Consider the following 12267-nt stretch of genomic DNA (forward strand, 5'->3'; position numbering starts at 1 on the left):
CAGATGAGAACACTGAGGCTTGGAGAGGTTGAGTAACTTGTGTATAAGGATATCCAGTGGGAGGGTTAGAATTCAAGTTCATATTGTGGCTGACTCCTAAATCCATTATCTTTCACAACACAGTGCTATCTTCAATACTAACCACATCTGTAGTGTGGTGTCTATTAGCAAACATATATTTCACCTTTAAAAAAGATGTTGGGTTCTTTCATCAAAACAAAACCAAGACAAATGGGTTGAGGCAATCAAAGTATTTTAGGATTAAATGAGACTTCAGAGATCCAGTCTATCCTTCTTATCCGACAGATAAGGCATTTTCTTGCCCAGGGAGGAGGTCACACAGCTAATAAAAGTCTCCACTAGAACTGATACAGAAAGCTCCAAACTAAAATTACTGCTTTCATCTTTCCTTGTAGGAGGTTGCACACTGCCTTTGTTTCCTCTTCATTTCATGGGAAACCAAGTTCCTTTCCTGCTCTCTGCTTGTTTTGTTACTAGACACTAACTGTTCAATAAAACAAGTGACAAAAAATGGTAGGTTCATAATCCTTCAAGATTATGAAAACAACTAAATAAAACATCAATGTGTAATGTGTTCAAAAAGATTTGGACACTAACTGAAATTGGTTCTCAAGTAAATTTAAGTGGTTATCATTTGCGATCTGCTTAAACGGGGGGGGGGGGGGGGGGGGGGGTTGGGGGGAGAGTGGAATTGCCTAGGATAAATATCACATGTAATAAAGAACAGTCAAAAGGAGACTCCACTTCTGCAGAAATCGTACAGCACGGAGCAACTCAGAGCTCTCTTTTCTCTTAAGAGTCATGAAGTAGAAGCTACAGAAGACAGCCTAGCACAACTCATTCTTTCATTTATCAAACATTTATACAGTGTCTAGTGTGTGGCTGCCATTTTTATTAAAAGGGATGAAAGTGATCTGATTCTTGTCCTCGAAGGACTTACAGATTCTTGAGAGGGAAAGAGCCCAGCAATCCGGAGTTGTAAACTTAAGAAGCTCCAAGTCCAGGCCCTCTGAGTCCTGCCCTCTGGACCCTACCCAGTCCTCTGTGTACTGAGGCAGCGGTCTTTGGCTAGGATGATCCGGAAGCATCTTCCTCCAGGTGGGCGAAAAGGCGCAGCCCTGGGAACTGGAGGTGAGTCCCCATTGACAGAACAGCCTCAAACTCAGGGTTTCCCATAACCTTAACTGCAGCCCCTCTATAACCGTTCCTCTCAACACCTCCCAGCCCAGTCTTTCTCCTCCAAACTCCCACATCTGATGGTTACCTCAGGGGGGCTCCCGCGATCCAAACTGCACACCCACGGCCCCTGCGGGCAGCTTCAAATCTCAAAGGCTGAAAGAGGCCTGGGCCGACCACTGGGTCAGAGCAAAAACTGTTGGAACCCGACGGACTCTAGGACCCGGGGAAGGGAAACGAATAGCACAGCGGTGAACGAAAGGAGACCAGCCCCCGAGAGACTGTGTTTACAACGGCCACTTCCGGAGACTAGACTTCTCTAGCAGACCTCCGCAGACTTTGGGGGGCCCCTAGCCCCACCCCGGCCTGCCCCTTTCCTCCCGCCTGCCGCAGCCCGCAGCTCCAGGATACGCACTCGGAGAACGCCGGGCTCGGATTGGAAGATCCGGGCCCGCGGAGCTGCGCGGCCTCGCTGGAAGGCAACCGGCGCATGCGCTGTTGCTGGGGAGCGGCGCGCTAGCCGTCGCGCGCGGCCCCGCTCCTGGCGCGTCTTTTCCGCGCGTGAAGACGCCGGGTCCCGCGCCCTAGAGTCTCGGCGTGAGGTTCCCGGGTCAGTCTTAGAATCCCCAGAGAGCTGGCTGAAAAAGCCGGTTTCTAAGCCCTAGCTCAGAAACCCGCCTACTGAATAAAAATCTTAAGTCGAATCCCAGGTGCTCCATATTTAAGCCAGCTCCCCTGCTGATCCTTAGTATCACTGCCCTCCTTCGCGGTCCATAGTCCGGTGCCAGAGCCAGGGAGAAATTCTCTGGGCTTGGCTTCGGCACCAGTGGCTGGTTTCCCGCTTGTTTAGACAGCTCCCAACTGCCGGACGCTTCTAGTCCCCTTCTCCCATCCCCATTGTATCCCAGCTTGTGGTTGTAAACGGGGCCGGAAAGTGCGGGTCAGTGCGCTGATGCCGTTGCAGCGCCTCTAACTATAAATATTACATAAACAGGTACCTCGCGAAAAAGTCCTCGGAACCTTAGCGTGTGCTCCAGCTCCCTTTCCTGCCCTCCTCCTCTTCCTATGCCCCCACCCAACCCCGCAACACACACACAACACACGCTTTCTTCGTAGATAATTTATACTTAGATTTCTCCTGGAAGCCGCTAACGCCTCAGGGAGATTGGAAAACCAAATGCTCTTTTGTTCCTTGGCTATTGAAAGCCTATTCCCCAAAGAACAATGCAAACTGGAGGGATTTTGATAAAAGATTTTATCTTCAGCACCACTACCTCCTCTTCCCAAAAAGGTGTTTAATACAAATCGAGCCTTTTATGCTAAAATAGTCCCGTATCGATTGTAATCAACCTGAAACCAGGTGTAACAGGGGCCGTCTTTCCGTCTCCCTCGTCCCCAGGAGAACCAACGGTCATAAATGCAAAAACAAATTGAGATTAAGCCCTCCCAGATTCGTGTAGCACTGAAACTTTAATTGGCCTGAGTTCAGTCATTTAGATTAAGAAAAGAGGCACATCTCGCTTCTTAATAGCCTAGGCAGAAACAGGATAATTGCTTTAAAGAGTTTATGGAAAGGAAAAAATAGCCTACTGTAACACGGAGAAAGGAAATTGGAAGTCACAACAAACTAACGATATTAGGACCTTTTTTTTTTTTTTACAAGTTTTAAATATTTATATTTTTTGTTTGTTTTATCAAAATAACAGAAGTGAATATGGTACAGCAAGAAATGCCAAAGGTACCACTATTGTTGTCGTTCAGTCCCTAAGTTGTGTCTCTCTGTGACCCCATGGAAGCAACATGCCGGATTCCCTGTCCTTCACCATCTCTTAGAGTTTGCTCAGACTCATGTCCATTGAGTTGGTGATGCCATCCAACCATCTCATCCTCTGTCACCCCCTTCTCCTCCTGCCCTCAATTATTTCCAGCATCAAGGTCTTTTCCACTGTTAATGTCAACCCTGAACAAGCGGAAAAGCTTTATAGAGAGCTTTAAGTTCAATCTGGGAAGACTGATAGATTCAACAAGTTAGAAGGAATTGGAAGACATGGAAGTTAAAAACATCAGGACAAAGAAACAGCATGAGGCATTTGGAAAACTGAAGAAAGTTGTGTGTGCACATCTTGGGGTTTGGGGGTGTGTGGGGGAGTAAGACGTCAGGCTGAAGATCACAGAGGGCCTTCTAGGTCATACTTCGTTTACCAAGCAACAGAGCTAATGAAGGATGCTGAGCAGAAAGTTCTAATAATTACACAGTAAATCAGACTGTTGGGGCTTCCCCGGTGCCTCAGTCATAAAGAATCCACCTCCCAGTGCAGGAGATGCAGGAGACTTGGGTTTGATCAGGAAGATCCCCTGGAGGAAGAAATGGCAACCCACTCCAGTATTTTTGCCTGGAAAATCCCAAGGACAGAGAAGCCCAGTGGGCCACAGTCCATGGGGTCACAAGAGTTGGACACAACCAAGCACACATGCACGCAAATCAGACTTACCAAATACTTGGAGATTTTCTATGTGTTTCTAGTAATTACAAGGTCAATTCTGCGTTGTCTCTTGTTTATCTAACATGCTGCTGCTTAGGAAAGGTGCAGGGAAAGATGCTATCTAGCCCACTTTTCTTTTAGCCTCGAGTCACAATAGTCATCTCAATCTTTCTTTTGAGATATCATTTGATCCGACACCCCTGCTCTACCAAAACAGCTTCTACAGTCAATAATGACGTCATTACTAAATGCCAGGCTCCTTGATTTCGTTGACACTTTGATCGCTCAAATTTCTCTCTGGAGTAGATGAGACTCAAGGTTCAGGCAGCCTTCTGGCCCTTTTGCTGCTGCACAGGAAACAGTTATCCCTTCTTGCCCCATAAGAGGATATTTTCTCAGTTTCTGCCCTCAACCTTCATGGTTTACCATATTAGCTTCTTTGGTGATATCATCCATTCCTGCAAGTGTGAACTCTCCACCTCACATATCATAATATCATAATCTGAGCTCTGGTCTTGAATTTTTAACTCTCTTTTGAACAGTGCCACTTTAATGTCTGTCAATATCAAATTTAGTATATCTAAAACTGAATTCTCTTTCTCATTGGAGCCTCACAAACCACTCCTCTACCTATTTATGAAACTTTTCATCTCTTAGATGGGCTTCCCAGGTGGTTCAGTGGTAAAGAATTCATCTAACAATGGAGGAAACACAGGTTCCATTCATGGGTCAGGAAGATCCCCTGGAGAAGAAAATGGCAACCCACTCCAGTATTCTTACCTGGAGAATTCCATGGACAGAGAAGCCTGGAAGGCTACAGTCCATGGGGTCGCAAGCTTCAGACACTTGAGCTACTGAGCATTATGCACACAATCTCTTAGACACCCAAATGAAAAAAGTTTAGAGAATCTTTCTTCTCTCTCAATCCCTTCATCTGAGAATTATGAAATCCTACTTACTTTTTTCTGTCTCCTGTGGTCTTTCTATGCCTCCTACTAATCATCTTCATTTGTTTTTTTATTGTTTCATATCCAGACACTTGTAAGTCAGGACCTTTCTGTGGCTAACACATATCATCCATATCCTTCTGTGCAAATTCTCAATATTTTTACAAGTTGACAGCTAGCATCTAGGGCATTTTTGAACCTGGAAACGTGAGAGGAGAGGACCAAAAAATAGAACAAAATCAAAAGTAGGCCTAAGGGCTCATATGCACCTTTCTGACACTAAGGAGTGTTATGAGCTGATTGTGTACATTTGAGCCTCAGGGGTTTTTTAAGCACCAGATAAGCCACATCCTTTTGACCCTTCAGTCACCTCTCCCAGAAGGTTCAGACACCAGGTGCTTGATTATTATGCTGCTTTGGTGTCAGTTCTTAGAACTGCAAGGCCTAACATAATTGTTGTCCTTGGTAGCTCCAGTTTTTCGCTCTTTCAATCCCCATGCTGTGTGCCACAATGGAAATGATCCTTCTGAAGCATAACACTGACGATGTTACTTACCCTCTTCATTAATTCTTTTAATGGCTCCTCAATCCTTACTGGATAAAACCCAAACTTTTCCTCCATCAATCAAGGGCTCTTATTCTTGTCACTACCTGCCTTTCCAACTTTGCCTTCTACTTCACAATAAACCTTCCTTCTCATTCACATTAGCAACAGAAAACGCAAATAAATGGAGTAAGAGGTAGACATGGAGTTATATTAAAAGTTTGTAAATGTATAGGCTAATATAAAAGGTTTAAACCCTGATCGCATTATTTATTAAACATGTGCCAAGCACTATGCTAAGGGGTTTCACATGTATTCTCATTTTTTCAAAAAAGCATCCATCTTTATCCTTTGTTCTTTATAATAAATACATGGTCACTTATATCAGGGCAATTTTAAAAGTAAAAATTTCAGGGACTTCCCTGGCAGTCCAGAGTTAAACCTCTGAGCTTCCAACGTAAGGGGCGCTGGTTTGATGCCTGCTTGGGGAACTAAGATCCAACACGCTGGGGCATGGCCAAAAATAAATTTTTTAAAAAATCTCCCCAAAGTCCTACCTTCCCTCTCTAGATTTAAAAACTGTTAGCAATGTATTATATTTCTGTAAAGAAATATAACATTTTGATGCATAAATGTGTGTGTGTGTGTGCTCAGTCACACAGTCGTGTCTGACTTTTTGCAACCCCATGGGCTATAGCCTACCAGGCTCCTCTGTCCATGGAATTTTCCAGGCAATACTGGAGTGGGTTGCCATTTCTTCCTCCAGGGGATCATCCCGAACCAGGGATCAAACCCAATTTCTTGCATCTCCTGCATTAACAGGCGGATTCTTTATCACTAGTACCACCTGGGAAGCCCTTTGATGCATAAACAAATACATCTTAAAAGAAGGCACATTTATTTGTTTATTCATTTATTTTTATATTCACACAGTGTGCACACACACACAGACACTATTAGCTGCTTTTCCATATCCTACCCCATTCTTGCTGAAAACCTCAATCTGTTTGCAACTCTAAGAGATGAATGCTCTGATCACAGTATCCTGTTTCCTCCCGCCAGCTACTGGTTCTCCAAAGCTCACTGGTAGCTAGGGTTGGCTGTGTGAACAGTTTTGTATGATGAAATGTAAATGCACACCTACTGAGGTGAGAATATAAAGAGCCTTGATACTCCATGACACTACTTAAGTGCTGACCTCTTCCTGGACTTTCTTCTGATTCAAGTCTGTGCTAGTCATGTTTTCTGAAGCCAGTGGTGTGCTGATTTTCTTGATGGATGTGCTCTAAATACTGCCACTGTGTCTAATTTCAAGCAGTATCTGACTACAGAGTTCAGAAGAAATATGTACATTCGGCTCTCAAATGTCCTGTGGGAGGCAGCTCTAGCACATCACTACTATTGATTGGTCAATAGATGATTTTTTTTTTTACTTAACAATATAGCTTTGACACAGGCATGCATGCTAAGGACTCTTTGTGACCCCATGGACTGTAGCCCACCAGGCTCCTCCGTCCATGGGAATTCTACAGGCAAGAATACTAGAGTAAGTTGCAAAGTAATGTCTCTGCTTTTTAATACACTGTCTAGGTTTGTCATAGCTTTCCTTCGAAGGAGCAAGAATCTGAAGAGATCTGAATCTCAATCTTGGGGAAGTAATTGGTGGGAGAAGGCTCTTCTAGTCTCCAGTTCTACCATTGCTCATTCCTCCTCAGCCTAGAGGTTGTCACTCAGTTGCTAAGTTATGTCTTCTTTGCAACCCCACGGCCTTGCAGCACGCCAGGCTTCCCTGTCCTTCACAATCTCTGGGAGTTGGCTCAAACTGAGTTCTCTGAGTCTTTTTAGTGAGTTATCAAACTTGACAGTGATCATGGAAACCCCTGAATTTGCAGGCAACTGATCAGACGTGAGGGTCACCCTGGGGATCACCACACTTAGAGACTGGTATCTGAAGTGAGGCCAGTTATGGAGGACTGTGTTCTCAGAATTTTCAGCTTGACAAACTTGTTAAAGGAGGAAATTTTTGTAGGAGCTAGCCTTTGTAACCAATAGAAATAGAGCTTGGAAAGGATTTTAAAACAGATGGAATATGTTCAGAGACTCTATTGTAAGAAAGGAACACTAGTGCACTTAACCCCAAGCTCTTTCACTTTAGAACTAACTAGTGATCTCTTTATTACAAACATATTTTCCTGACACCAACACTTATATAATGTTGAAAGCATTACCATACCATTTGGCAACTCCATAGAGATATTATCACACACACAAAAAAATAACATTGACTGTTCCCTTTAAACTAGTACTAAATTTGTGGCACAGTAACTGACTGCTACCAGCAGGTTGAACAGAGCTAAGTTATCTTGGTTAATTGATACTTGGTTTCAAGATAGATTTCAATGTCACCCAAGTTTCATTTTAGCCCACAAAAGTATCTTCACAGAAAAAAAAAATCTTTAAACAATTTAATTTAACTAAGGAAAACTTGGATTTGATTTGCATTTAAAAGCTGAAGATTTGAGGAACTGTATTCTTCTATACTCAAGACGTTTCATTTTATGCTTTCTAAGAGGCTTAAAAAAGTAGGAGTAATCCTACATGCTTATGGTTCAGAAAATATTTAAACTAGATAAGATGTCTAAGACTGTGGAAATCGTCACCTAAAAAATTTCATGAGACAGACAAACAATGGTTCAAAACAGAGTCATCAGATGTTGTACTGGCTTCCTGAAGGAAAACGTGTGCTGCCTAAGGGAAATAATGATGTACTTAGATTTCTGCAGATTTCTCTGCGATCTTTACTATCACTAAAAAGATCTGGAAAAATAAGTATCATGAGACTAAATAATCTGGCTAATATCCAAATCTCTGGTTCTGTGAGCTCTTCATAGTTGAAATGAATCTACTCTATTAGTTTCATCTGCACACTTTACTCAAAGTAGGTTAGCACTTGTTTGAGTCACCCTGCTCAAATTAGAACTCCAGAATCTTAAGGCAGTTGAGCAGTCACTATGCCTACTGATGATCTTCTACCAAAAAACAAACAAAAACAAAACAAGAAAAGCTGACACTTGCAGTAGTTGGAACAACTACTACCAAAAATTATACTCAACCATAGCATATCCATGCAGAAGGCAATGGCACCCCACTCCAGTACTCTTGCCTGGAAAATCCCATGGACGGAGGAGCCTGGTAGGCTGCAGTCCATGGGGTCACTAGGAGTCGGACACAACTGAGCGACTTCACTTTCACTTTTCCCTTTCATGCATTGGAGAAGGAAATGGCAACCCACTCCAGTGTTCTTGCCTGGAGAATCCCAGGGACGGCGGGGCCTGGTGGGCTGCCATCTATGGGATCGCACAGAGTCAGACACGACTGAAGTGACTTAGCAGCAGCAGCAGCATAGCATATCCAACATGGTGTGGATCTGAGTTGATTACATCCCAAATGATAATGCTCCTCCAGATTAGCCTAGAGAATGACAGAAGAGGAGACTGGGAATTTGAACCAACACAATTCTCCAGTCCCTGTGTTAAACAGTAACAAAATAAAAACATTAGCTTCTCATTGGGGAATATAATGTGAACTAACTAAACAACTTATTTATCAAAACTGCTAGCTCATCAAGATTCACTTCAAAATTCTTCCTTGAGTCCACTAATCCAAAGCTATTAAATCATAAACTCTGCTCAATCTCAACTAGTTCCCCACCTTGCAAGACCTGCCTTAAAACCACTCAGCCCAGGTCCTAAATCTCTATTAACGCCTCTCCCTAATTTCCCCATTTTGAGGCACCCCTTAGACCCTGTCACAGTGATGTTTTCCCTTAAACAAAAGTAAATTAAAATAAATGTAGCTTTTCTGATCAATCCCTGGAGAAGGGGAAGGCTACCCACTCCAGTATTCTGGCCTGGAAAATTCTATGGACTACATAGTCCATGGGGTTGCAAAGAGTTGGACACAACTGAGCGACTTTCACTTTCTGATCAATGGGTTTTCTGTGTGCACGTGTGTTTTCTGTTAGAAGGGATCAACAGTTGACACAAGCAATAAACAAATATATAGCCTGCCAGATGAGGATGAGTGCTACGAAAAAAATAGACAAAGAAGTAGGGAAGAAAATGCATGTGGGTGGTGGTGGGTAGGTTGGGTGTTCCAATTTTAGATCAGGTAATCAGGGAAGGCCCCCCTAAGTGGATAACATTTGAGCAAAGACCTGTAGGTGGTGAAGGAGCAAGCACACAGCTATTTAGAGAAAGAGCATTTCTGAAAGAGGGACTAGCAACTGCAAAGGATTTGAGATAGGAATTTGCCTGACATGTTGGAGAAGTCACAAGGAGGCCAGTTTGACTAGAGAAGAGAGCAAATGGCAGAAATTGGATATAAGGAATAAAAGCTAAAGGGAGGGAAACTTCCCTGGCAGTCCAGTGGTAAAAAGCTAAGATCCCACATGCCTCGTGGCCAAAAAATAGAAACATAAAACAGAAACAATATCATAATAAATTCAATAAAGACTTAAAAAATGGCCCACATTCATAAAACAAAAAAGCCAGTGGGAGGTAAATGGTCTGTATAGGGCATTTTCTCTAAATGACATGGGCAACCATTCAAGTGAACTTTACAATCAGTTTATCAAGGAATTAGAGTAAATTTTTAGATCACTTGGGGGATAATTGACATTTTTATGGTATTAAATCTGCCCAGCCAGGAATATATTTCTCCATTCTAGATTTTCTTTTATTTCCTTCAGTAAAACTTATATAGTTTTTGCCCCATAATTTTATAAATTTTTATTAAATTTATTACTAGGTTTAAAAAGTTTGTTTTTGTTTGGATTAGTTTTGGCTTTGGGGATTTTCCTTCCAGTACATTCTCTAACTGGACTACATCTCAGTTACAACTGTTATTCTAAACTCAACCACTATTCTGACCTCTATCATGACAGGTTAGTTTGTTTTGCCTATTTTCACCTTTATATACTTATTAGGATTTTTTTAAATTATTAATTTTGAATGTATTCCTCCTATAGTCAGTTACGAGAGTTCAGAATTAACTCGAATAGCCATTTTCTTGGGATATTTTGGTAATAATTATCTCTAAATAATGATAATTTGTTCTCTTTGGTCTTGGTGAGTGAGTTGAGTGAAAGTTGCTCAGTTGTGTTCAACTCTGCGACTCCATGGACTGTAGCCTGCCAGGCTCCTCTGTCCATGGAATTTTCTAAGCTAGAATACTGGAGTGGGTAGCTTTTCCCTTCTCCAGGGGATCTTCCCAACCCAGGAATCAAACCCAGGTCTCCTATATTTAGGCAGATTCTTTACCATCTGAGCCACCAGGGAAGCCCTTGGTCTTGGTAGTTATAGATTACTTCTGTTCCCTAGCTTACTGCATTGGATAGAATTCTCAGAACAATTTGAATAAAAGAGGTGGTAGTAGTCAGGTATGGATGTGAGAATTGGACTGTGAAGAAAGTTGAGCGCCAAAGAATTGATGCTTTTGAATTGTGGTGTTGAAGACTCTTGAGAGTCCCTTAGACAGCAAGGAGATCCAACCAGTCCATCCTGAAGGAGATCAGTCCTGGGTGTTCTTTAGAAGGACTGATGCTAAAGCTGAAACTCCAATACTTTGGCCACCTCATGTGAAGAGTTGACTCATTTTTGGAAAAGACTCTGATGCTGGGAGGGAGTAGGGAAAGGAGTAAAAGAGGACGACAGAGGATAAAATGGCTGGATGGCATCACCGACTCATGGACGTGAGTTTGAATGAACTCCGGGTGTTGGTGATGGACAGAGAGGCCTGGCGTGCTGCGATTCATGGGGTCGCAAAGAGTCGGACACCACTGAGTGATTGAACTGAACTGAGGGCTTCCCTGGTGGTCCAGTGGTTGGGAGTTTGCCTTGCATTGGGGGGGGGGGGGGTCGCCAGTTTACTCCCTGGTCTGGGAAAATCCCATATGCTGCGGGGCAGCTAAGCCTGCACACAGTAGCTGGCGAGTACCGCCTGCTACAGCTAGAGAAAAGCCCATGCAGCAGTGAAGACTCAGCACAGCCAAAAGTAAATAAATAAATAAATAAATAAATTTTTTAAAGATAAAAAGCTTTTATTCATGGCACTAATGTGAACTAATTCTTACATTTGATCTCTTTAATCTTGACTTATTAGAAATTATTTTTATATTAAGAAAGTATCTTTTTCTAACTTCCTATTTTTTTTAACCAAAATTCTATTTTTGCATCTTTAGTGAGCACTGTAAGTGGTATGCTGAACAAGAAAACCAGCGGAATGTAATTAAAATGTACCTATGTGTTATTTCCCATGGTACCTTTAACTTATATTCAAGGGGCAAGGTTCATTGCTTCCCCCTGGATGAAGCTCAGTTTTGACTATTCTGACTAGTCTTTGGTGACTGGAAATCCAGACATCATTGTAGAAGGCAAAATCTGTAAGTTTTTAAAATGCTTTTATATGTTTTAGTGTCAGCATTATACTGGATTTGTATAATGAATCAGGGATCTTTTCATACTCATCTTTAAATACTAAAAGAATAACCTTTCTTTGAAAGGTTGATAAAACTCAACTTTAATCTTGCTGCTTGGTGGTCTTTTAGGAAGGAAGTATCTGATTTGAAAAACCACAAGGGCTCCTAAAAATAATTGTGGAAAAACTACAGGGATTATGTTGGAATTTGAATAATTACATGAAAGGGTAAGAAGAAGAGAAATCAACTCGCTACTGTTAATGGGGTTCTTTTTCTTTAATCATAGAGAAAATACTTGCATTTGGAATTACATAAGGCAGAGATCTTTGTTACAGTCAACAGAATATTACACTAGGTATTTCAAGCAGAAATGTATTTGTTATATTTAATGCAAGAGTTTACTGAATAATTGGAAGAGTTGGAGGAAAAGGCTTTAGGTTGAGTGTGAATTGTTAACATTATTGGCCTGTAATGAACCATGCCTCTTGGTTGTGGAAGTCCTGTCCCTTGAATCTGGAATAGCCTTGTATCTTATTGTGACTTTTTTTAACCAAAAAATGCATCATTAGATGACACTGTGCCAGTTCTGGGCCTAAGTATTTGGAAGGTGTGGCAGAT

General features: G+C 42.1%; 1 protein-coding gene across 6 annotated transcripts in view; it reads right to left on the bottom strand.

Moving 5' to 3' along the window:
- The window catches only part of CCDC171 (coiled-coil domain containing 171), a 341520-nt gene extending 339485 nt beyond the window's left edge, over positions 1-2035 (bottom strand). For 3 of the 6 annotated variants that reach the window (XM_027549192.1, XM_027549195.1, XM_027549189.1), the window contains exon 1: positions 1286-1598. The gene's annotated coding sequence lies outside the window, so the exon portion shown is untranslated. The other 3 variants (XM_027549194.1, XM_027549191.1, XM_027549190.1) reach the window with 2 other exon arrangements.
- Between the last annotated feature and the right edge of the window lie 10232 nt (positions 2036-12267).

This window comes from Bos indicus x Bos taurus, chromosome 8, assembly GCF_003369695.1.
Source record: "Bos indicus x Bos taurus breed Angus x Brahman F1 hybrid chromosome 8, Bos_hybrid_MaternalHap_v2.0, whole genome shotgun sequence".
NCBI lineage: Eukaryota > Metazoa > Chordata > Mammalia > Artiodactyla > Bovidae > Bos > Bos indicus x Bos taurus.